Here is a 25,426-nt window from a genome sequence, read left to right as displayed (position 1 = left end):
AACGGATCCATCGGCTATTAACTTCGGCCCAAATCCAAACACTATCCATCCCCCCCTCTGGCCTAACCACGTCCGTCTCTGATCCCTGGCACCTCTCCTTTTCAATTGAAAGATTTATGCGTAATTTTCTCTCTTTTTTTTTTGCCTGGCGGCACTTGACTGACTTGACTGGCATTAACTTTGCCCTCCTCCTATCCCTACCCCTACCCCTGACGCTACCCAACCCCACCTACCTTGCCCTTAGTATACCGCCGCCGACGCTGCTCGCATTTGTTTGTTTTAAATTTTTGGTACTTGCCTCTGCCGCTGCCGTTGTCTCTGGTGTTGCTGCTGATGCTTTTGGGCGCAATTGCTGAGGCACTTTGTTTTTCCTGCGTTTCTTTCATTTTTATTTCATCCATCTCTCTCTCTATTTTGCTGTCTCTCTCACATTTTCCGTGTGTTTGCCACTAAAAAGCCGCTGACGCGTCTACTTAAAAAAATTTGTTTTTTTTTTCTTTCTGATTTTTGAAATCATGACAGGCCGCCAGCTTTGGTCGAAAATAGGCCTTAAAATTAGCTAGCAAATTTTTGTTTTTATATACAATAAAAATGACAAGAACTTTTTTGTTATTTGAAAAATAGCTTAAACTTATTTCTATCTATCTGTCCGTCTGTCTCTTTGTTGACCGGAAATGTCAAAACATTGCTTAAGTATGCGAAAAATCATAAAATTATCTTATGATTGATGAAATTATTAAGTGTACATAATTGGGAATTTTAAGAAAATAAATAACAGTAAAAACAAATGTGTAAAATTTAAATACTCATTGGAAAATTTGACAGAATTTCATTCAAAAGTAAAGTACAAGTTTTTAATGAGTTTTTTCATTTTGTGCCAGACCAAAATATGCCAAATAACTAAATTAAGTCGCTTACTATTTAGTTTACTACTTGTTGTATCAATCATTTCGTTTTTTCTCTTCTTATAATTGAAAAAGGTAAGCCGAGCTTCAATAGAGATTAGAGTTAATTCCTTTTAGACTGTCAAAGTTTCGTCGTTGGCATTCAATTTTCCTTTTCTTAATTGTTGATAGTTTTTGGCTCAGGGATCCAATTTTCTATATCCATCTTGGTATACTTATACCAAAATTTGAATGAAAATAGTTTAAATTTCATCTGTTCGTTAAGAAGAGATGACATAAAGATTGATTGCATGATGAGAAGAATCAAAAGCATTTCATGCTAAACTATTCCTCAAATATTTGCCCCTTTTTTGAAATTCCACACAATTTCATATACAATGCGATGCTCAGCCTTCGACCCCCGCTCTTTAGATTCACACTTAATCAACAAATTGTTTTTTTCTTCGGTTTTTTGGTGGAGACTTGCCAACGTGATGCTGGACAGGAATGCCCCTGGCCACGCAGTGAGGGTTGAATGGGGTTTAGATGGGATGCTCAAAAATAGACCCAGAGACACTTACTTAAAGTGTTTAAGAGCCAAAAAAAAAAAAACACACACACATACACACATAGTTGAGTACACACAAATGACAACACCTTGTGCCCCACTCAACACTAAAAATTACATTGAAAATGGCCATAAACACACACAAAAAAAAGAAAAAAAACAGAAGAAGGAAAATTAGGGAGACAACATTGCGCGCCCTTTTGGTACGCTGTAACTGCCAATGAAAGGGTATATTAAAGTCAGAAAAATGTATTACTAAAGCAGAATTGACAGATTCTTGCTAAAGACTACTAGGTATATAGGGTATTGGCCAGTCGGTGCAAGTAATTTTCACAGATTCTTTTTTTTGTTGTGTGTTTTCCTCTCGCTTGGTTTTTCATTAAATTTGATTTTATTATTGGTGATGTTGTTCTTGTTGTTGTTATTCTTTTCGAGTGTGTCGCACGGGCCGGGCTAAATTAAGAGTCGACTCCTACACCCCAAAGCCCCACAATACCCACACCCTCTGTCCTCGTCCCTTTTGTCTGGGGTCTGCATGTAAATAAAAAAGACATAAAAAAATGTCGGCAGGCGAAATTTGAATTTTTTCATTTTACATTGAGAGCTAACTGCAGTTTTTATGCCCACCTAATCACGGCAATTAAAATTTACTATCTATATCAAAAGAAATAAAAAATATATACTATACAGATTGTCTGGGTATATGCATCAAATATCCAAATATATATTATATATATATATGTCTATATAATAAAAGAGTGTGTCAAGGCTTGGAAAATTTTTAGCCACAAAACATAACAAAAACACAGAAAAAAAAAAATAAAATGAAAATGAGTTCGATTAGTTTGTAAACATTATGCATTGTTGTAAACAAGACATTTTTATGGTAGCTATGTGTGTGTGTGTGTCTCTCTCTCTGTGTGTGTGTGTGCCTCATACTGCCGCTTGACTCGTTTAGTCTGATTAATTCTTGGTATTAGAACAATAATTTATTCATTTTTAAATGATTAGGAGACTTTTACACAAAAGTTCTTGCATACAGTTTATTTGCCTCGAGTCTATTGAAATTCGATTTTAATTGTTTGCCATAACGAATAATGAAATGCCTAATAACATCTGAGACATGTATATACAAGAAATAGTTTATGGATTTCTAGAAATTCCGGGAAATTCTTCTCTTATATCTATGTACAATTCCAGGGTAAGGTTAGTTTTGATTTCGTTCACTTGCTAGATGATCTCAGATGTCCTTCAATTTAACTGTCTACCTAAAGCAACACCTTTTTAAATTAAGTTATCTAATGAAATCAGTTTCGAATTCAAACCAAGGAATACAATATTGAAATCTTTTATGAAAGAATTAACAACCGGAAGCAAAGCCTTATTGTATCATATATAAATTCGTATTTTATTATTGCTATTTTCTTGTGGTTAAATGCAAAATATTTGATATATGTGCATACATATTTTGTTAAATTTAGTTTTGTATTTGTTGACAATATTTTTACATTGTTTTTATTTTTAACATTAGCTTGTTAGCAGACATTCGGGAGCGACCAACTGACCGATCGACCATCTGATAGTTTTTCTCTCATTGACATTGAGCGTGTGCCAAGGTATGGCCATCCACCTTACCCCTCCGAGCATTGATCTCCCCACTTGGTTGACTTGTACCAAATAGAAAATCAATTTATTTGGAGAGGAATTGTCAATTAAATTAGCTTCTAGGAACGTCTGAATGAAATTGAATACATTTACCTTTCCATGGGTTAACCATTTTGTAACTATCAGTTCAAAATGCCTGCTTATACCTATTGAATTTTGGTTCTTTTCGTTACTTTTTTTCATTTTTTTTTTTTGTAGGAGTTGTGGCCTTTGATTCAGTTCACTTCATCACTTGTGTGAGCAAAAATTGAGAATCAATCAAAAGGCTTTTGCCAGCCTGCCTGCCTGGTGTGTTGTGCTTTTGCTGTGCCCAGCGGCAGGCGGCAGTAATAAATTTGAAATTTCACTTACAGAGAGCGGCGAAGAAGAAAAAGCGAAGCAACAAAGTGGCAAATAAATTTGCACTTGCATCATCAAGAAACACAAGCAGTCAGTGGCAACAATGGAAGGAATATCCATGGCAGCCAGGGCGTCGTGTCCAATTGTTTTTGCTTCTGGTCGCTGATCGCTTCTCGTTTCTCGCCTCTCTATGCCAATGTGTGAAAAACATGCCGCAAAATTGCCGAAAAAACCCCTCGAACACACACAAACATACACATAAGTTTGGGTGTTGGAGAGGTAGGGGTAATGGGTGGAATATTCAGTCGACTCTGTTTTGTATTTTGCCCATTTTTGTAGTCAAATTTCGTCTGAATCAGCCAGCCTCTCACTCTCTCTCTCTCTCTCTCTCTCTCTCTCTCTCGCTTGCTCTGACGTCTTTGCTTGGCGTACAACGTGGCGTATGAATATATACCAATTTCTCTCCCCTTCTACTACGGGTCGATTTGTGTTGTTGTTCAACTTGCGCAATGTTTACACACATACACACACACACACGCACACACAGCTACATAGAATCCGCAGCAACCAAAGTCAAAATTCATGTAAAATCTGCGGCAGGGTGTCTGGGCGTTATGATGGGAGGCGGTGCCCAGATTCGGGGGTATATTTGTATTTGGTTTTTTTTTGTCTAGTTGTTGTTGTGCATTACTTTTGCATATTGCAGACATATGTTCGGCAATAACAACAACAACGCAAAAAAAAGAGAATAGGCATGAAGTCTAACAGCAACAGGCAGTTTTCCACACACACACATACCGTATGGCATTTGGTTATATTATACATACATATGTACCTATAGATACCCACACACGTATGTGTGTATCTGGTCTCTGTTTGTATGTATGTATATAGTTTCCACATTGTCCAGTTTTACCTCGTTTTGCAATTGCCCTGGCCTGGCCAAGAAATTCAACTGAATAGTTTTTTTCCTCTCTCATTTTTGTTGTTTTTTAAATGAAAACGCACGCATTTGTGCAAATAAACAAATGTTTGTGCGATGAGCCAGGAGGGTGCGAGGAGGGACGGAAAATAGAGGTATAGGAATTAGAGGAGGGAATTGGAAAGGCATAGAGATAGAGAACAAAACAATGCTAACAATAATGGCCAGTGGGCATTGAGCATGAATTGTGTGTGGCATCGAGGCAATATATACCCTTACCTAGCCACCAAGAGTATATCAGCTACACGAAAATGCATTCGAATATCAACCAAAGTGAGTAAAACGAAACAAACTTTTTGGTTATCTTAAAAGTTATCAACTTTTTGGATTTAGTTCATCAATCTAACATCAATGTGTTAAATATTCTTGGTTCAAACATGACAAATTTATCAAATGACCTAAACAAGACCAAAGCTCGAACAATCTGAATGTGATTCAATTTGCATCATAAGCTTATCAACCTCATGCATTGGTTGAATATTTCAGGTACTAACATGTGTACTTGTAATTCCTTTTACCCTACAATTGAATCGAACTGAAGAATTTCGATTGCCAAAGATTACATTCCAATTGCAAATGATTTTATAAAGAAATAAGACATTCATATTACATGTATGCATATGGCAAGCTTAGCTCTCTCAAAAGCATTCATCACATCTTTTCATTAGGGTATTGAACAAGGTTTAAGCTTAACTCCATCGGAAAATACTCAAATTTGTTGACCTCGCAGTGCTTTTTGTCTTAACTGCTTATTAATGGCAAGAAAACCAAAAACTGCAATAAATAAATGTCTTGAATAGAAATCCAAAAACTGTGTTAGAAAGTAAAGCTAGTATAAGAGCTACAAATTGATAGCACTAACCATAGAACACATAGATGGGACAAACTCATGATTTTTTGATTGCAAACGCTAGCCTAGTCATGGAACCCCAGAGAACTTCGGGAAAACCCGAACGCTCTCACTCTCAATGAGAGCGTAAAATGGGGAGAGGGCAAGCAGCTACGAAAAAATTTCAGTCTACCACAGACTACAGAACGACGAAGGCAGGCCTACGTCGCTTGTGATTTCGTTCTGTCTATGTATGTGTACACTCGTCGGTACATGCTCAGGCTTCGTAGTGTGTGTGTGACGTGAAGTTGTACAACATCGCATTTCAATAGCTCGCTCGACCAAAATTTTTAATTTTCGACAAAACAGCGACTATGCGAATAAGAAATGCCCCTGTGGAAAGAATATCAAGAAATATTGCCATCTTCTTCGTATGTATCCCGGTGGCTGTAACGATAGAGTGTTCGCTTGGCGATCTGAATGTCGCTGGTTCGATTCCCACTTCGGAACCGACCAATATGGTTTTTTTTTCTATTTTTTAATAAATAAATAAATAAAAAATAAATAAATAATAAATGAATAAAAAAGAAAAATAAACAAAAAATAAAGAAACAAAAAATCCACAATAAAAAACAAAATTATAAAATAGAAAAAAACCTTATATAAGCCAATGATTTCGAGTGGGGAATCAAACCAGGGACATTCCCCAAGTCACATCACGAAGCGAGCACTCTATCGTTACAGACACCGGGATACATACGAAGAAGATGGCAATATTTCTTGATATTCTTTCCACAGGGGCATTTCTTATTCGCATAGTCGCTGTTTTGTCGAAAATTAAAAATTTTGGTCGAGCGAGCTATTGAAATGCGATGTTGTACAACTTCACGTCACACACACACTACGAAGCCTAAGCATGTACCGACGAGTGTACACATACATAGACAGAACGAAATCACAAGCGACGTAGGCCTGCCTTCGTCGTTCTGTAGTCTGTGCTAGACTGAAATTTTTTCGTAGCTGCTTTGCCCTCTCCCCATTTTACGCTCTCATTGAGAGTGAGAGCGTTCGGGTTTTCCCGAAGTTCTATGGGGTTCCATGACTAGGCTAGCGTTTGCAATCAAAAAATCATGAGTTTGTCCCATCTATGTGTTCTATGGTTAGTGTTGATAGTTTATTGTCAGTGTTGCAAAATGCTTACCATACACATGTTTTCAGAAGGAATTTTCATTTCCGTTCCCATCCCATTGTTACTCGAATGTCTTCTCGTTGCATTGTCCGCGTGTTTTCATTTTTGTATTACGTTATTGTCCAATCAGTGCAAAGATTTGTTGTTGCCGAGCCAGGTAACTATCTACACCCCAGCGGCAGTGGCAGTAGCAGTGGCAGTGCTAGTGGATGCCACATACCATACCAAACGATAACCATAATGCTATAAGATAGCTTACCATACGATTCCCCAACAAGGAGCGAACGATTTGTCTCACTAGCTAACGGCGGGCAAAAGGCAATCTGCTGCAGGTGTTTCTTCTGCTGCGATAAACAAATTTGTTTCTCGTTTCGCTTTACCTTTATAAATGTAGAAATTCTTTTCCATTTTGTTTTCGCTGCTATGGAAATATTTTTCTTGGTAATTTGAGTTGAAGTTTTCCGGGCAACAACATTGGTGTGTTTGTGTCTGTGATGTTGTGAGTTTGCTTCCATCTTCCTCTACATCTAGGTAGATACATACTATGAAGGTCATTCTCTATATGTTATTTTACATGTTGCCCCGTTAGATTTAATAATCCAAAGCCAAAGTGCTGTCTCTCTCTATCTCTTTCTCTCCGTGTCTGTATCTCTTTTAAACTGCATCTTTAGACACTTACCCTGTTATGCTTATTGAAATGGAATGCCATTAATTTCATTTTTTATTGTTAAATGCAACACTTTGTATTCATGGCATCGTTTCGTTTCGTTTCGTTTTGGGTTAGATCGAGACATGGCTGATAGATAGATATAGCATGACCCATTACAAAAAAGAAATAGAAGAAAAAATAAAGGGATAAACCTTGCAATGATGATGGGGATGATGACCTTGATTTTGAACTCATTTCCATATTAAATTGCAGGGCCAATGGCTAGACATAGGTAAACAACAAAATGTTCTTTTATGCGGCAAGAAAAGAATGTTTAAGCTCAAAATTATGGCAAAACGACTATTAATCAGCAGTTGTCCTTTTTCCAAAGTAAAGAAAGATTGGTCACAAACATGACATTTTGCGATTGAATGTTTTAAAAAGGAAAGCCGTTGCAGTTGTTAATATTTAACTCAATTCCTCGACTGATCGTTGTAGTAATGCTAATTTGGACTTTAATTCATATATCGAAGTTACCTTTACTGTAAAGCGTTTCCAGTGTGTTAATTACCTGATTCTTTTCCAACTGTACAAATATGTATCCAAAATGAGTAATTGCTTAGAATGAATAATTGTTTTCTCTTCTTCTGTTTGGCTTGTTGATGATTCTTGCATTCATTTTGATTATTTGCTCATTTGCTGCTGCTGATGCTGCCTTTTTTTGCGCCTGTTGGCAATTTATCTATATCGAAGCGGCATTAAAAATACAATGACCACACTTCTTGACATGCCATGGTCAAATTTTTGTGCATTTGTCAAAGCGAAAAATAAATCACAAAACGCCAAACAAAACAGCAACAAAAAATAAATACAAAAAAAAACCGAAACACACGCACACCAAAAAAAAAACAACGTAAAATTGTTTGTTTTTATAGACAGAAGGAAAAAGAAGAAGGGATGGATAAAAAAAAAAGAGAAAAGAAACCCCAAAAGTGTTTCATGCACTCGAGATCTAATGAGGAATCTGACACAGTTTTAACGCCTACGCCCACCACCAGCTAGCCAGGAAGATTAGGATATATTTTGGTCTCTTATTTTGGACGATTCAACCTCGATTCCGTTGACAGCATCAAGCGAAAGTTGCCGTTAAAAATATCAGAAAAAAATAATCAAAAAGCGAAAACTTACAAAAAACAATAACACTAAAGCATTAAATATAAAATGCAAATTTTATGCCACATTTAAAATAGCCATTGCAATGTTTTGTAATTTATCAACGCCCGCCCGCATATGCATAGACCGACCCACCAAAAGAGTGTGTGTGTGTGTAAGGCTAGTGGCAGGCGTGTGACTACTTGCAACTACAGCTGCCATAGCGACAACAACGACGACAACGAGCAGCAGCAGAGGGTGTAGGGGGAGGAGAAGGAGGCGACTGAAGAGGATGGTGAAATTGTTGCAATGGCCAAATGCAAATGCAGACATTTCTTGACACTTCTCTAAATAGTTTTGCGTGTGCAACACACAAAAAGATATGGGATAGATAGAGCGAGAGAGAGAGAGAGACAGAGAGAGAGAGAGCGAAGAATGGTATACGCACACGGTCACTCGAGTGCCAAAATGTCCCCGCACGCCATTAGAAAATGTTGCGAAAATTATACAGCAAACTGAAAGGTGTTCTAATGAGGCGTGCGCCAGCAACGGCAACTTTCGTCTCGAGCAAAAACAAAAAGGAAAAAAAAAAACAGTGTGGGTGATGGACACATCGGATGGGTATATGGATATTTGGGGGGCAAGGTGAGGCAGGAGGAGTAAGGAAATGGTATAATGATTTCGCTATAGACATTTCTGTGCAAAAGTGCAAAAAACAAGTAATTACAGAGCTCAATTAATATTTATAAACTGGAAAACGAAAAGTCAAGCCATATTTTGGGTCACAAGGGATGGAATAAAAAGTAGTAGAGCATCAAAACTAATTACACTCGTTTTTCGATATTTTAAGGTAAAGTTTGCCTAATATATTTTATACTTTATCAGCAAAAATCCCTTAATTTTAATTCTTTGTTATTAAAAGTGCCGATATCAATGAAAACCTGTAGAGATTAACACCAAAGAAATGTACTTTAACTTTAAAGCATTCGATTTGAAGATTTAAACCAATGTTTAGTAGCGAAAATAAACGTTGTTTCTTGTTCTTGTTTCTTGTCTTGTTCTTGAAAGTTTCAATATGTGTCCTCATTCTATTGCAAAAAAATTCTTGTTACATAAATATAAACTATCTATAAGAGCAAAAGCATTAGCTAATACAAGACTCTCTCGGGAATTTGTTCGTAAAATTTTCAGATGATGTTAAAGCTATTTGGCTGCATCTAAATTTTAGCCATGGCATTCAAATTAGTTGTTTTTCCTTTTTTTAGCTAGGACAATTATAGTAAAATTCTTGTCTGATAACTTCATTTCCGACTGAGCAAGCAACAACAGCTGGTGCAAAAAGTATTAATAAATATTTAGAAATTGTCAAGTATCGGGGAGAAGGAGAAGAGAGAGGAGGACGAGTAGCAGGCAATGTGGGTCAAATGATGGCTAAAACGAAACACACAAGAAAGAGGGACTCTGTTCATGTAAAAATAGCTGGCTGTACTTCAACTGAAGTTGAAACAGGTGCATTTGGAAAGTTGTTGAAACAACAACGTAAAACAAATGTGTTGCAACATGTGCCGTGTGCCTTGTGCCGTATGTCGTGTGCCGTTTGCTGTATGTGTGACGTGGCCAGGGTCATTTTAATGTGAACTTTTTGCCACTTGCCGATTACAGTTTGTGTGCAGTTTTACAGTTTTCAACCTTTTGCAGCCCTTAGTCGCCCCCACCTCCCTTTTGCGCAGTCTTTGCATGTGTCAGCTCACAAAATTGCATTTTACACTCACTGACATGGCCAAGCAAACCCAACCCACGAGCACACCGAAATGCATCCCAGCTCAGCCCAAACAAACCTACATCCCAACACTGACTGACCAAAGAGGAAATCTCTGGCAACATGCAGTTGTTGCTGCTAAACTTTTCAATTTCTCACACAAATCCCAAGCTATACATACTCACACTCAAACACTCGCTCAAGCCATACACATGCCACGTTTTGTGGCAGGACAATGCAATCAACATAAATACAAATCCCTAAACTATTTTAATGTCGACTTGACCCAAAAGCAAAAAAAAAAAACTGCAAAAGGGGAAAGAGGGGAAAACCAACTATCCTATTTTAGGTTCTTTTCTTTCCTGTCCTGATCCCCCTTTGCTAAGGTCGAGTTGTTGGCGTAATGGAAAAGTTTTTTTGTCCTCTCTTTACTCTGTCTCTTACTAAAAAAGGCACTCAAAGAGTTCAACTTAAAAACGCATAAAAAGTAATTTCTGGCCATGGGCCAAAAGCTGTGCTAACTGGTCGTATACGTAATCTAAATGGTTACCTCTGGGTCCCAGTCTGGGGTCTGGCTCTTTGTGTGCTGGTGTCGCCACCTATCAGCAAAGCTGCAAAGTTAAGCCCGTTTCTGCCTTTTTTTCAGTCTTTTGGCGGAGCTTAACTTAGTGTTAACTCGCCCCCTGACTGAAGGGATTTCTCATTTCATGCATTTCAGTTTCCTTTTTGTGGCTTTAGCTTTTCACCGAATGAAGTTTGATTTGAGGTGTGCAACGTTTAGCCAAATTTAAAGCAAGACAACGATGGAAAATTAGTTGGATCCCTATTCAAAGGGAGCCTCTTAGCACCTAAAGTCGAACCACAATATACATTAAAGAAAAGCCAATTCAACTCGGACTTTAAGTTATATAAAAAAATAATCGAATACAAGATAAACCCTTTTCCCTGGGGAAAGAGACATCCCCACGCACCTGAATTTGGACAAATAAAAGGACAAAAGGTTGCTGCTAACAAAGTGACCGTCTCTTTTCCACCTCTTTAATACATGATTAACCCTTTTTTGGACATGGTTCCCATACCCCATAGAAAAGAATACCCTTTTCAAGAGAAATGTAGTTTTTCAAAATAAAAACTTGAGTTACTACGGTTAATTGTTAAAGGGTATACAAAGTTCTATGTGACATCAAACAAATATCATGTTAATGAAATTTAAATGGTTGAAGTATTTGCTAAAATCCTTTAATATCTCAAATCAATATGCTTAGTTAATTGAAAAAAAAAACATGTTTTGCAACAATCTGGCATAGGTCAAAAACCGAAAAGAAGAAAACTTGAGTACCATATTCTGATACATAGAAAAGGGAATTGAACTTTGTGCTCCCATTAAATGATGGTTTATAGTTTTTTTTTTTTTTTTTTTTGTTTTTTGGAAGAAACACATGCAGACTTCAGTTCAGTTCATTGACATTACGGCAAAATTTTCTTTAGCTTTTCGCTTTGCTGTCTCGTTGCTCATTGTGTCCTCATTTCAAAATGAATATGAAAAATGAAAAGACTTTTGGCCCAAAAATTTTGGTGGTAGGGGCGAAAAACAATCAAATGGCAATTAACACTTTTCCTTCATATCCCCCCTTATCTTTCAATGAAACGAACAACAAGTCCAATAAAGATCTTTTTATTTTATATATATACATCTCTCTAATTGATGGGCTTGGGCAATAACCTTCTATAAAATTGAATAGTTTTACAATTAGTAAAAATTTTGGAAAATATTTGTGTTGATTTGCATAAATTTTGTGTTCGAACGGATTGTTTTCGCTTTTCGTTTCTTGTTTCACGGTTTTTGTGATGTGTTTGTCGATTGTCAATACCCTTGCCAATAAAAAGTACATTAGTTGTCGTCATTAGTTATGAAAGAGAAATAATTGCCAACTATTTAACTCAAAGGAATACAATTGAAGAAGCTGAAGCCGTTAAATTCGTCTATAGATATGGAAATGTAAAGTGCTTTAATGAATATTGATAGACTTTATAATATATAATATATAGATGTATATACGGTAAAGTCTAGGCTATAATATTAGGATAGAGTATAAAAATTGTGGCTATAGCATTGCTTTTTTTTGTGGCTTTTTTGTTTAACAATTTGCTCTGACTTTTTTATTGGTTTCAGTTGCGCATTTCCCATTTGAAATTGTGTTTATGTTTATGCTGTGATTGTTAATTTAAATATTTGTACGAATTGCACCTGGATAAAGTGGGCGAGATTAGTGATTAGTCAGGCGGACTAACTACTAACTAGATGCAAAATTTTTGGTTCCTGATCTCACTCACCCTTCCCTGTTGCTGTCTCTTTCCCTTTCTATTGGCGTTGTGTTAATTGCCGTGGAGTAAAAATAAGAGCTAGAGTGGTGGGAAGAGTGACGGTGGGGAGGGAAGAGAAACATCATAATCATAAATTTTTATGGGCCTGCATTTATTTTTAACCCAATTTCCGTTGGCCCATAGTTTTTATATCAACGAATTTTCAGTTTCATTCTTTTTCTTCTTCTTGTTGCTGGCTTGTCAGCCTTTTTGAGAATTTATGTTATGTTTTTTTGGTGTGTTTGTGTGTGTGTTGTTATTTTTTTTTCTATCTTTTCATACATTCTTCGGTTTTTGTCTGCTATAAAATATTTTTTTTTTTTTTGCTGTCTTTGGTAGGCCATAGACAACCCACTAACTGACTAAGTGTCTAACTGACTGAACTGACTGTCTCAACGACTGACTATCTGTATTAAATCAATGACTAGCTAACTCAGAGAGAGAAAGAGAAAGTGTCTCCCTGTGCTGCCTCTGCCGCAGTCGATGCTAGGGGCATGGCGCAACAGATTTCTTTGCTTCACACGCATTTGACTTTCAAATGAAGGACAAACATTGGACGACGGGGCCAGAAAACGGCGACGTCGACGACGACGACGACGACGACAACGACGGTGACGGTGACGACGACAGCGACAAAGACGCCAACAACAAACAAACAAATGTTGGAAAAGAAAAGCAAGCATAATGTTGAGGGCGGACTGTGAAAGTTTTTGCATCTAGAAAACTCTCGATTACCCCAAAAAACATTCACCCCTCCCTATCCCCTCTCCATTCCCTTTTCTCGGTTGTGTGTATGTCTTTTGGGGTCTCGTTTTATTTCAACTTTGTTCTTGCTTTTGAGGTTTTGAATATAAATTTTGTTCGTAATTTGATTTTAAACTGCCTGTTATTGCCTGTTTCTTTAATACTATAGGGTATATATCCTATATATATATGTATATATTTCAAAACGATTGTGTGTTTGAGAAGTTTTCATCAACACTCCACCTCCTCGAGCACCCTCCTCAAATATTATACATATATTCCAGATCACACTAGATAAGAGCAAACTTGTTAATTGTTCCCAAAAAGAAAAGCAAACAAAATTGTCATTTACTTTCAACATATTTTTAATGGCTACTAATAAAAAAGATTAATTCAAAGCAAAATAATGCAAAAAAAAAAACATCACATAAAATGGTTTAGATCTTACACATGTTCAATTTAAATACTTTGAAAACATTAACATTTTATCTAAAAGAAAAAACTTAAAAATTGTCGTTAAAATTATGACAAATATTAAGTAAGCCAAATTTATTAAAGGCAAATGACATTGAAGCAAAATATTTCGACAGATCTGTTTAAAACTTGCTAAAATATTTCCAAATGTTTAGAAAATATGCAAAATGCTTTAGATAAATGTTTGGTTATTGCATTAAGCAAATTGTCTTAAAGGTCAATATCAGACTTTAATCTTGATCGATTTGAATTTCGTGTAAACAATGTTTATTTAGCTTAAATAATAGTCGATAAGTTGTAGGCTAATCTGATTCTTCTAAAAATTAGAATTGTACAATTTTCGTACAATTTCTAACATATTTCGAATACGTAGGCATAGAAGCTCGAAACTTCTTGTGGAAATCAAATTTTTTTGACTGTAACAATGTTGGTGATATTCTCTTTGGCATTGTTGTTACAACAAGATTAGGGAGCACATTTCCAAATTTGGCTACGAATGAAGAAGGTAGAGTATCATATAGTTAAAGACATAACGTGCAAGTTTGTTTGTACTTATAAATTAATTGGGGTTTTTGTTTTTAGATTTAACATATTCAATATGTACATATATGTGTATATATAGCTTAATCGTAGATTATCTAGATGGTACTTACGAGTATTTTTCAGTTTAGTGTTAAGTTATTTATGCTGCATATACACAAACACGCACAAATACACACACATATATAGACAAACATTGAGTAAGATTAAAAAGTTGCTGCCCGGCGGCAACGTCGCCTGATGGCCAGCATAAAAATAGATTGCCAAACGTTCGCCACTTAAGCCACACCGTCGAAACAACAACAACAACAACAACAATAATAACAACAACAACAACAACAACAACAACAACAACAATAAGAAGAGCAACAAATTTTTATCGACACGAGCCAACTGTCAGCCTCATACCCAAAGCCCCCAACCCAACCCATACCCATCCAATATACCCCAAGGGGAAAGAAGCAAGTCAAACATGCAAATCCGCTGGCGGCTCTAAGCATTGTCAGCCATGTTGAGCCCCCAAAAGCCCCATGCACAGAATGCAGAATGCACACAAAACGCAACATACGAGGTTTTTTAGACCAAATAAGCGCAAAAATACACACACGCACTTGTATCTCAAAGATACGCTGTAGCAGCTAGCTACAGCAATGCAAATAACTTGGCACGCATCTTCTTAGGATCGTTGTCGTAGTCGTCGTCGTCGACGTCGTCGACGTTTTGTGTCGTGGCCATGCATGAAAAAAGATTCTAATGCATTTTCTTTTGCTTTGGCCTCAGCCCTCTCCGCCACGTATCCACTGTCTTGCCCATACTCTATCCATATAATTTCCGAAACTTAACTTGTCCGCCGCTTGTCTTGGCAATTTTTGGACTTGTTTATTTAGGACTTTTGTGCGTGTGTGTGTTGTGTCTGTTGGATAATTTTCTACGTATTCCGTTTTGGACTGCATAAAAAAATGCAAAATCGTCGGACGAGTATTTTATTCGGCCATTAAATGGGTATATTAGACAAGACTAAGTTCTTTACTTTATACAAAGTATCGTCAGCTGACTTCTGGGTCTCGTAGATATTACGGGGTATCTAAAGAGTCGTTGTTGCATTTTGCATATTTGTGTGATTTTTATTATTTCATTTGAATGTGTGTGGTTTTTGTAATTAATTTACAGACCAAAGACTTGAGGAATCCCTTTCCCTTTCTAGACACTCGTTTTCTCTCTCTATCTCTCTCTGTTTTCCATTCTTACTTTTTCACAGTCTATCTCATTCTATTAGATTGTGCATTCTTCTTACTGTATTTGGCTATCAGTAAAATCAACTGACAAGGGAATTTACTTTTTCAGTTTACGCTGTTTTGTTGTTTGTGATTTTTCTTTTAGTTTTGCTTTATTCTTTTCTTTTTCATTTTTGTTTTTTGTGCGTATTTAGGTTTTAGGACACATTCAAAGCACATCACTTTGACGTTTTGCCAATGCCCTGACAAGCGAATGCATTTATTTAGTCATTCAGTCAGTTAGTCAGTCAGTTAGTTAGTCATTCAGTTTGATCTATGCATTTTTATGTGTTTCAACCCGGGAATGAAACAGAACGGAAACCATTTCATATTTACCACGATGTGTGCAAATATTTGTCATGCTCCAGCAATCGGCGTTTCAATCAAGCATCATAAACCAGAAATAAAACAAACCTAAACGCAAACACGCAAAGTCAACTATGAACGACCCTTCGCATACGTCTCCCGCTTCCACTTGCAACTTCTCAGCTCCCATAACATGACCACATACAAACACTCACCTACACATACATATATAAAACATATATGTAGTGAAAACACACGCAAAGCTCATAAAAACAAAATGGCGTTACACAAAACTAAACGCTTAAACTTATGGTGTATCTCCCCCAAAATTCAACTAGTGATGCCTAAAGTAGTGAAGCAGCTTAGTTAGATGTGTTAAATTCGATATTCGATGTTAGTTTTTAAGAATCAATAATCTAAGTAAGATTTCCAAATGAATTTAGTTTTTTAAGAGATCCAGGATATGCTGTTAATCTGATTTTAATTGGCAACGAGGCTACTTACCCTAAGAAACTTGTTTGTTATCTGGTTAAGGCTTAATTTTTGAGTTAAAAACCAGGTTAATGGGATTTCCTGAGTTATTATGAAAACTCCTATCATGGGTATATAAGACAAACTTATCTTCTTATTATTAGATAATGTCTACATAAATGTAGTTTGATTGGCTTAAAATTATGCAGCTACACTAAATAGAAATCTCCCATCCACTATGTTAATAGCAAGGATTGTGTGAACAAATAAATTTAATCTGATCATATTTTAGGTTGATTGCTGTTAGCTATAATTTGGCTAAATTGGCATCACTAATTCTCGGAATCTTTTGTGGCATTTGTCGTATTTGTCAGCGCAATCGAACACACAGCTAGATACACCTGAGAAATCAATCAATCGATTTGTTCAACTGTATTACAGACAACCGGGAGTGAGTGTAAAAGACGAGACAAATACAGATAGACATGGACAATAAGAGAGATAGAGAGAGAGTGAGAAGGAGAGAGATAAAGAGAGTTTAACAATCAGTCGCAACATGTTGTCAACAAATTTGAACGTTTGATAAAAATGCTGACTAACTGACTGTGCCAAATAACCGCTGGCATTTTTATTTCTTTTGAATGTGCGCGCCTGCCTACATGTCGCACTGTAGTGTTCTCTTGTGCCGTGCCGTGCAGTGCTTTTAGGATGTATGTATGTTGGAACGGGAGATTAAGGCAAAAGAGATACAGTGCTGCGTGTGGGATGGGTGCGTGCACAAGTAAATAACTTCAAACAAAAACAATGTGAGACAAAAATCAAGGCCAAAAAAAAAAAACAGAAGAAAAGTGGCGACAACCACCACAAAGCCTAAGGGTGTAGGTATGTGGTGCTAAAAACGTAGTGTACCATAATGCGAAAAAAGATTTGCAAAATTTAACTTTGAAAAGAACGAACCAAGCTGAGAAAAAAAGCCTCGGCAAGGCGCGTGGCTGCTTTCGATGTAATGTAACGAATTTCCAACACCCTTTCAATGATCAGAACACTTATGGCACACATTAGTTCTTTGATCGACCAAGCTTTAAGGCTAAAAAGATTTCCAAGGCTTTGAAGCAAGCTTTACATGTTCTTGAGCATTTAGAAAAAAAAGCTGTGAGTTTTCTTTCATATATTTAGGCTCCGCCCCGTAAATAACTGAAAGTCTTGAAGTTGAAATCTTTGTCAAATGCCTTTGACAGTTTTTAGCCTTCAAAGTGAAATGCAGCTGAAAAGCGCCAGCCAGCGCGCCATCTTTTGATTTACGCCGTCCGGCATGGAAAATTTTCACGCACACACACACACATTCAGAGAGAGTTTACTTTTCCACAAAATTCCATGTAAATATCTAGAGCAGAAGGGCAGGAGGTCGTCGTGATGATGACTCCGACAACGACGAAGACGACGACGATGATGATGATGATGATGATGATGATGATGATGATAATGATGGTGATGGTGGTGGCGGTGGTGGTGATGGTGGTGGTCTGACAACTGTTGCCTGTTTCCCGTTTGCCCTTGTGCAATGACTCTTTACAAAAGCAAAGTCGGAAAAAAAAGAAAAGTTGTAAAGGAACAAATCAGCTTAGGATTGGAATGTCTCAACAACTTTCTGGTTTCTTTCCTCTTTCTTTCATTTTGTGTTACCAACTTTTCACTTTTGTTCGAAGAAAAGTCAACTTGAATGAATGCTCAGTGGCTGTGACTATTTTGCTGCTGTTGCATCTATTTTTGGACAAGATTTGTTGCGTTCCCATTTGATGGTTTTTCTGTTCCCCCATACTTATATTTGTATATATATTTTATATGCTTATAGCAAAAGTTTTTACCTTTGACGTTGCCTTAAGGTGGGCACTATAAGTATCTATATATAGGATATATATATCTATATGTATTAGAATATGTGGGACTGGTTGACTATTCAGGCATTGAAAGGCATCTTTAAGTGGGTGTGCGTCTGTGTGTATGATGCGGCCCAATTTGAGATAGAAGCTTTTGTTGCATGTTGTTATACACTGGCATGTATGGTTATTTATTTTCAAAAAGATTCTATGGAATTCTTTGCACAAGTTTGTTTGGAGAAACAAAGGATTCTGCTATGCATGACATACAATTGATGTATTCTCTCTAATTGTTGTTCTATCTTTCAATCATCAAAAGTGGTCGGTACTGTATTGTAGAAAAATATAAGCTAAAATTCGTAACTTATGTAAACGTGATTTTACTTTGCAGTTAACTAGAAAGTATGAACTTCTACTTATAAATGAAGAACATGTTAATTTTTAATAGTCTTCAAGAGTCAGAAATTATCTCAGTCCCTTAAAAAAGAATACATTAATTTTCTATCGAAAAACTCATACTTCTTATGCAAAGTAAAAACTTTTTTTTTTTATTTGTGTGTTCTGCATGCAAAAATATGCAGCCACACTTTTTTGTGCCATTTAAATTTTATGGCCCAAAGGCAGCCGTTCGATTGAAGATTCTTTTTGAAAATGTAGTTAAAGCGTTTAATATGCACTATAAAACACAAAAATTTATTTCAATGAACTTTTGAAGAACACATTTAAGCGAGAAATAGTTTTTAATTGTTTTTATTTGCGCGCTGTTTTGATTGTAAAGATTTTCATTTCTTAATTAATTGTTTTTATATTATATTTGAAGTATATGTATGTGTATTCAAAATATGTTTTATCTTGCGCAATTAAATGCCCAATTTCTTAGACTGGGTGGAAGAAGTAAAGTCAACAAAACATTTTTCATCACCAAATAAACCAAAACCAAATCAACATAAAGTAAAGACCAAGAAAAAAGAACACAGATTAATTAATTATTATGGTATGCCAAAGAAATGAAACAAAAATTGCAAAAAATTGTCGCCAAAATATAATAAATAAATTAAATGCTAATAAATTGCAAATGAAATAGACAATATTTTTGTCAGACATCAACGTACGTAAGTACGTTCGTCTTCGTATGGCATATGCAAAAAAAAAAAAAAAGAAACAACAAAAAAAGGAAGAGTGATTTATGCATTCTTAGAAACAAAGGAACAAACAAACAGAAATTGAAAAGGAAATTGAAAACCCAAAACAATTGGCAAATGTCACACGCAACGCCCATCCATCATAATTATGGGTATATTCGCTACTCAGTCACTTAGTCAGAATTTAAGATATTGGGTCTTGACAACTTTATTTGTGCACTTTCTGCAAGAGGGTATATACATTTTCTTGAGCTCTTTGTCTATCCTTGTTAGTATAATCAGTAAAATGCTACACTAAACTACATTACATTACATTAGTTTTTTTTCTCTCTTTTTTTTAAGAATTTTAACAGTATATAAGAAAGGGTATATAAATGTTCAACATACTCAACATACAAGACCATTCAATGTTTCTGCATTATGTATTCTGAAATGTTTTTGTGAGATTTACAGGTTTTTAATTAAATTCATTTCCATGCAAATTTATCAAACTGACTGACTGACTGAGTGACAGTCATTCCATTGGATTGGTCGCTCTTATTCTTTCTCTGTATTTGTATTCTTTGAGCTTTCCCTCAAAATTTTTGGCCACATGCATGCAATTCGTTCCACGCGTGGGCGTTTTGTCTTTTATTTATACATATGTACATATGTATGTATGTTTATATATGTGAATATAAATATGTATGTATATAATTTATTTATGCTCTTAATTTGGTTCATGTGTTAAATGTGCGCTGCAGTTTGGGCTCTGTCAAATTTTTCCTCCTGGCCACATTTTCTTTCACACTTTTCTTCCTTTCATCTCTCTTCCACTCTACAAGTACTTTTCTTCTGTTTCTTCTATTTGGTTTTGTGTTGCTTTTCTTATTTATTTATTGCATTTTGTAGGCATGTTTCGCATCTTCGTCATCGGCATCGTCGTCGTCTTAATTGAGTTTTTTATGTGTTGTTTATAATTTATGAATTTTGATGGCTGGTAAATTGGATTTTGTTTTAGCGTAATGGTAAATTAGCTGATTTAATGGCAAGGCAATATTTGTACCTCATAAATTGGTCAAGACTGTCGTCTCCAGTAATGAAATGTATAAAATATATATATATATTGTGGGGAATTGTTTGAAACGAATTTCGCGTACTCAAGATCCGACAACGGTTAACCGACTGAGCCTACCTCACCTCTGTGTATAATATTGATAATAGCTTTTATGTTTCCTATATAAAAACTTTCCACCTTGATATTTGGCATGTTACCAAACTATGCTTTAAACTCTGTCTCAGTCAGTTTAATTGCAATTTCTATAGTCGCTTATCTGTTAAAGACACACCATTAGCTAGTATTACCGTTATGTTAAACCGGTTACATTAGCTTATATAGATATGCTGTCAGTTTGTGTCCTGCTTCTTCCAGTTACATGCATTTACATAATTTAAGCTCACTGTCAACCAATCAACCATTATGTTGTAACCTATTTATACCCCACACAACCAACCACACCTCATATGCATATGCACGTTGGTCCACCCCCAAAAGCCACACCCCTCACTCACATCCCAAAGCCCGCCCAATCACCAATTTCACTCCTGTTATCCATGTTGAAATGTCTGCTATGAAATAGATGAGCTGCAACACATCAGGCGATCAAAGCGAACCCTCTATGCTTCAATGGCTAAATAGATGCAGCACTCAGCAGAACCTCTCCCACACCCACCCATTCACATTTCCCCTTAGTCATCGCACTAAATGCAACAATGTTTCATGAAAATTTGAAAGCTTAGCGGCATTTGCTTACAATGTATCTATCTGACTGGGCAGAAAAAAAGGCAAAGGAAAGGAAGGAAGAGGGTCGAGGGTTTCAAGATATGCTGAGCTGTAGGTGTGAGAAAGCATTTCCACAGGTGCTTGTCAAGACAAACATTCTGATTTACATATATAGAGAAAAAGTTTCTGCCACTTTCTGATGTTGTCGCAGCGGCATCATCGTTCGCAGCGTCGTAGTCGTCGTCGTCGTCGTTGGCGTTGTTGGCGGCGGCGTTAAAATATTTGCCAACAGTTTTCAGCTTTTATTTTTGGCCATTTTGTTGTTGTCTCTGTTGCTGCTGTTGTTACTCTTGTCGTCGTTGTTTCGTTTGTCTTTATTTTCTGGCTATGCGCTTGGGGTCTACGCTTTTTTTTTTTTTCTGTATTTTGTTTTTTTTTTCGGTTTTTGTTGCCGATTTTGTTGGCTTTTGTTATTTTTATAACGTATGCATAATCTGTCTGATTATTTAACTTGCGCTAAATACAAATATTTAGAAATATTTTGTAGCAATTTTTATGTTATTTTTCTTGGCAACTTTTGGCTTTTTGGATATTTCTGACAAAAATGAGGGTCATTAAAATATATACAGCGTAAAGTCCCATTGTTGTTATATTATAAATTTCCTCGTCCCTTCATCCCCGACCATACAGTAGCTACATTCTTTTTTTGTGGGTAATTTATTTGACTAAAGCTTACGGGCTCGACTAGAAAAAGTGAAAAGGCCAAAACAATACAATAGATCTATATACATACATATACGATATACACCTACCTATATATCACTTTCAATTTTAGTTGTCTAACCATTCTTTTGTCAACCTTGAAAGCGCATCCACAAATATTCATTTATTTAATAAAAATTTGCTCTTGTCGCCCACTTTAAAGCATTAGGAAAATACCGGCCGGCATCGACCACATATATACGTACATATATACATATAGATATCTATATTTAATTGATAAAGCATGTACTATGTATGTATATGTATACTTTTTTTTTTTTTGAGAAAGTATGTATCAACAATTTAGTTAATATACTTAAAAAACAGTTGATGGCATTTGAAACAATTTTAAAAAATTGTTAATAATTTTATGTTAATTCTCAGTTGGCCTAGAACAATGCAAAACTAATGAAAAGTGAACAATATGAGCTGCTTAATGGATTTAATTGAATTAAATTCAAATTTTTGTTATCGGATGAATAAAACTGATCCGAAATACAAGAGTTTATCTTGCATTTTCAATTGAACTTGAAAATGTTGTATATAATTTGTATTCTTCCCAATACTTATTGAGTTTAAATAACTCCAATTGTAACCAGGAAGAGTAAATGCAAGTTGCGCAAAAAAGTAGGCTATAAAAAGTTACAAAAACTGAATCTCTGTCAACCAATGCTAGATCTTGACGGAAATTGCGAAATTCATGACCTGATATGAAACTTGTTGAACTGAAAATGTGGCAAAATTAAATGATATAATTTAATGCAAACTGAAGAGTATTCGAAGTGTCATCATTGCTTCTCCACGGCCGCACACAATTTACACATTTTGCATATTTAATTATAAAATTTTTGACTCGTTCAGATTGTTGCATTCAAATCTCAACTAATTAATTGAATTAAGTCGAAAAACTGTCATGGAAAGCATCAGCAGGCTGGCAGTCAGGCGGCCAAGGCTGTCCATATTCCCAAATCCCCACCACGGCCCATTCCATTACCCCTTACCGCTCCACCCACCGCAATTGCCGCACTGGTTTGCGCTCTCTGTGTTGCTAATTTTGACAAAAACTTTTTGACTGCATTCGTTGGCCACTTAATTACTTTGGCATTTTCTGCTCGGATAGATAGAGACAGAGCAAGAGAAAGCGAAAGAGTAGGAAGGAGATAGATGGACAAAGGATCCCTGCTGTTTAGTTGTTTTTCAACAAAATCAACCAAAAATACAAGCGAGAAAATAACAAAAATATTTCTCTATATTGTATTATTTATTTTGGCTTGACTATATGACACATTTATTAAAATATCTAAGACGCTGCTGCTTTGTGCTCTACTTAAGACTAATTGTCGGATGGTATGGTCTGACCCAATCCAACCCCAGTCCAACCCAAAAGGTGCTGCTTGACAAATCTGTCTCCGCAAAAGATGTGACAGATGCGAATGATGATGATAATATACTTTTCTTGGATACTTTGACAGCTGCAAAAACGACGCATACGAAAATTTGTGACGTGCGAAAAAAAGACCAAAAGTAAAGTCAAGATAAAAAGAAAGCGAAACGTTTTAAAATAATAATCCAAAGAAATGCAGTATAAGAGTTAACAGATTTTCAATTAAGGTCTTAGCCAGGCTTCATCTTTTGTCTTCTTCTTCTGCTAATAACAAGTTGTTATCGTAAAACTCTTTACCATTTACTCCATCACCTGTTTCGGTCATAAAATATTGCACATAAAGTTTTATAGCCTTTCCGTAAATGATTGCAGTAAAGTAGCTCTGAAGTTATAAGGAAGAGTGGCATAACCGAAATGCCATATTATTTAGCTAAGCTCTACTACAGGGATAACCGTTTTCAAACGTATCAATTGTATAACAATCTTTAGAATTTTATAAAATACAATTAAAACAAAATGTTGTGTAAGCATAACCAAAGTTAAGTAGTGCATTACGGTTTCGAAACGGTTCTTCCTGAGCTGGGATTAGAGCACTGTCAACGCTGAATGGTGTCCTCTTTGCATCGTTTATGCTAATTGTCCGTCTGTTCTCTGCATTGGCATCGTTTTTACCTGCTAGCACAATTAAGTTTTCGGCACGTAAATGAATCATTCAAATGGTTTTTATTCATCTTATCGTCGACGTCGTCGTCGTCGTTGCGGTAGTCGACGGCGTCTTCTTCATCATCATCATCTTGCTCGTTTTGTATTGCTTCTGGCGTGGGGGCGGTGGCTGCTGCTGCTGTCGCTGCCGCTGCTCGTGTTGTGTGCAATTAATAAATTTAATTAAGAAATAATGCACAAACAGTCGTCGAGGTATGAGGCAAGTCTCGTCGCCGCGTTGTGTCGCGCTTTCAAGTGTGAAAATTATGAAAATTTCTCTGTCTTCATTTTTCGTATGTTTTTGGTTCCTTTTTCCCCTTTTTGCTTTTCGCACGCGAAATTTAGCATGCAAAATAATAATAATACCAAATAATTTTTGTTTATTTCTTTTTTTTTTTTTTTTTGGGGCCACACCATTCCAATGCATTGGCGAAATGCTTTATTAAAGCTGTCTATAAATCACAAAAACATTTTTAATGGCTAGTTTTTAATTAAATGCCCCCAGTGCTACGCCCACTTTTGCGCCTACTCCTCCCTATTAAATGGCAATGAGTTCAGGGCCAAAAAGCCACAAAACTTGGCGGATGCGGATGGGTGATGGGTCCTTATCGAAATACTATCGAAATTGCGAAATGCGAAATGCTTGTAAAATGCAATGTACTCTCGTAATAATATAAATAATTCAACAAAAAAATTGAATTTAGTGTAATTCCATTTTGGCTGTTGCTCTTCTCTGCTCGTATAAATTGGTGTAAAAATCCACTTCGGAGTGTGCGGCACATTATTCAACTGAAATGACCCACAACTGTGCAGCACGATGTGCCCGATGCCAAGAAACGAAACGTAACGCCGACTGTAGTTTTTTTCTCCTCCCCCCGCCCAAAATACCCTGTACTCACAAAAAGGGTATACATAGTTGTCATGTAAATGCATTGTAACAGAGGGCTGCTATAAGAGTTTAGTTTGGGGAATGCATAGGTAACTGTTATGATGCCAGAACTGAAAACGTTACTTAGTATGTACTGAATGATCTATAAGAAATTGGGGCCACCAGTTCGAAAAAAAGTTATCAGGGTAGTAAAGGGTATCTAGAGATCGATACTCTGATTTCACAACTGTTGGGAATTAGTTTTTCTTATATATATATGTATATATATATTTTATTTTCATTTCTCTTTTCTTTTTTTTTGCAATGGTCATGACTGCAGCTGTGGGTGGGTTGTGGGAAAAGGTGTGTGTCTGTGGGTGTGTGGAAGTGTGTATGCGGGTGCCGTGTGGTTGTGGTTGTGTTGCATTGGCGCTGACTCTGGCGGCTAGTGGGCAGCTGGCGGTCAGGCATAGCAGAGACGACTGGCATAGCAACAAGCTAAACAAATGGTCAACAATTTGCTGGCTGTTGCTGATGCTGTTGCTTCTTCGACCTGCCAGGATCGATTGGGAAGGTTGAGCAATACTTCGAATGTGGCTTGCACCAATAAATTGCGGCTTTTGGTGTGGAATTGAGATGAGGACAACAATAGATGGGAATCTTTGTGTATTGCTGCATCAGGGATAGAAAAGAGAAGAATAGAAAACAAAACGAAATGAATGAATGAATGAATGAATGGC

The 25,426-nt window shown here is 36.3% G+C and overlaps 1 protein-coding gene across 1 annotated transcript in view; it reads left to right on the top strand.

Annotated features, from left to right (window-relative positions):
- LOC6644986 (mucin-5AC) overlaps window positions 1–25,426 on the top strand; it is a 52,511-nt gene that overhangs the window by 602 nt on the left and 26,483 nt on the right. The window lies entirely within an intron of this gene.

This window comes from Drosophila willistoni (assembly GCF_018902025.1).
Source record: "Drosophila willistoni isolate 14030-0811.24 chromosome XR unlocalized genomic scaffold, UCI_dwil_1.1 Seg105, whole genome shotgun sequence".
Taxonomy (NCBI): domain Eukaryota; kingdom Metazoa; phylum Arthropoda; class Insecta; order Diptera; family Drosophilidae; genus Drosophila; species Drosophila willistoni.
The sequence above is the reverse complement of the archived record's forward strand: the minus strand, read 5'-3'. Positions and strand labels throughout refer to the sequence as shown.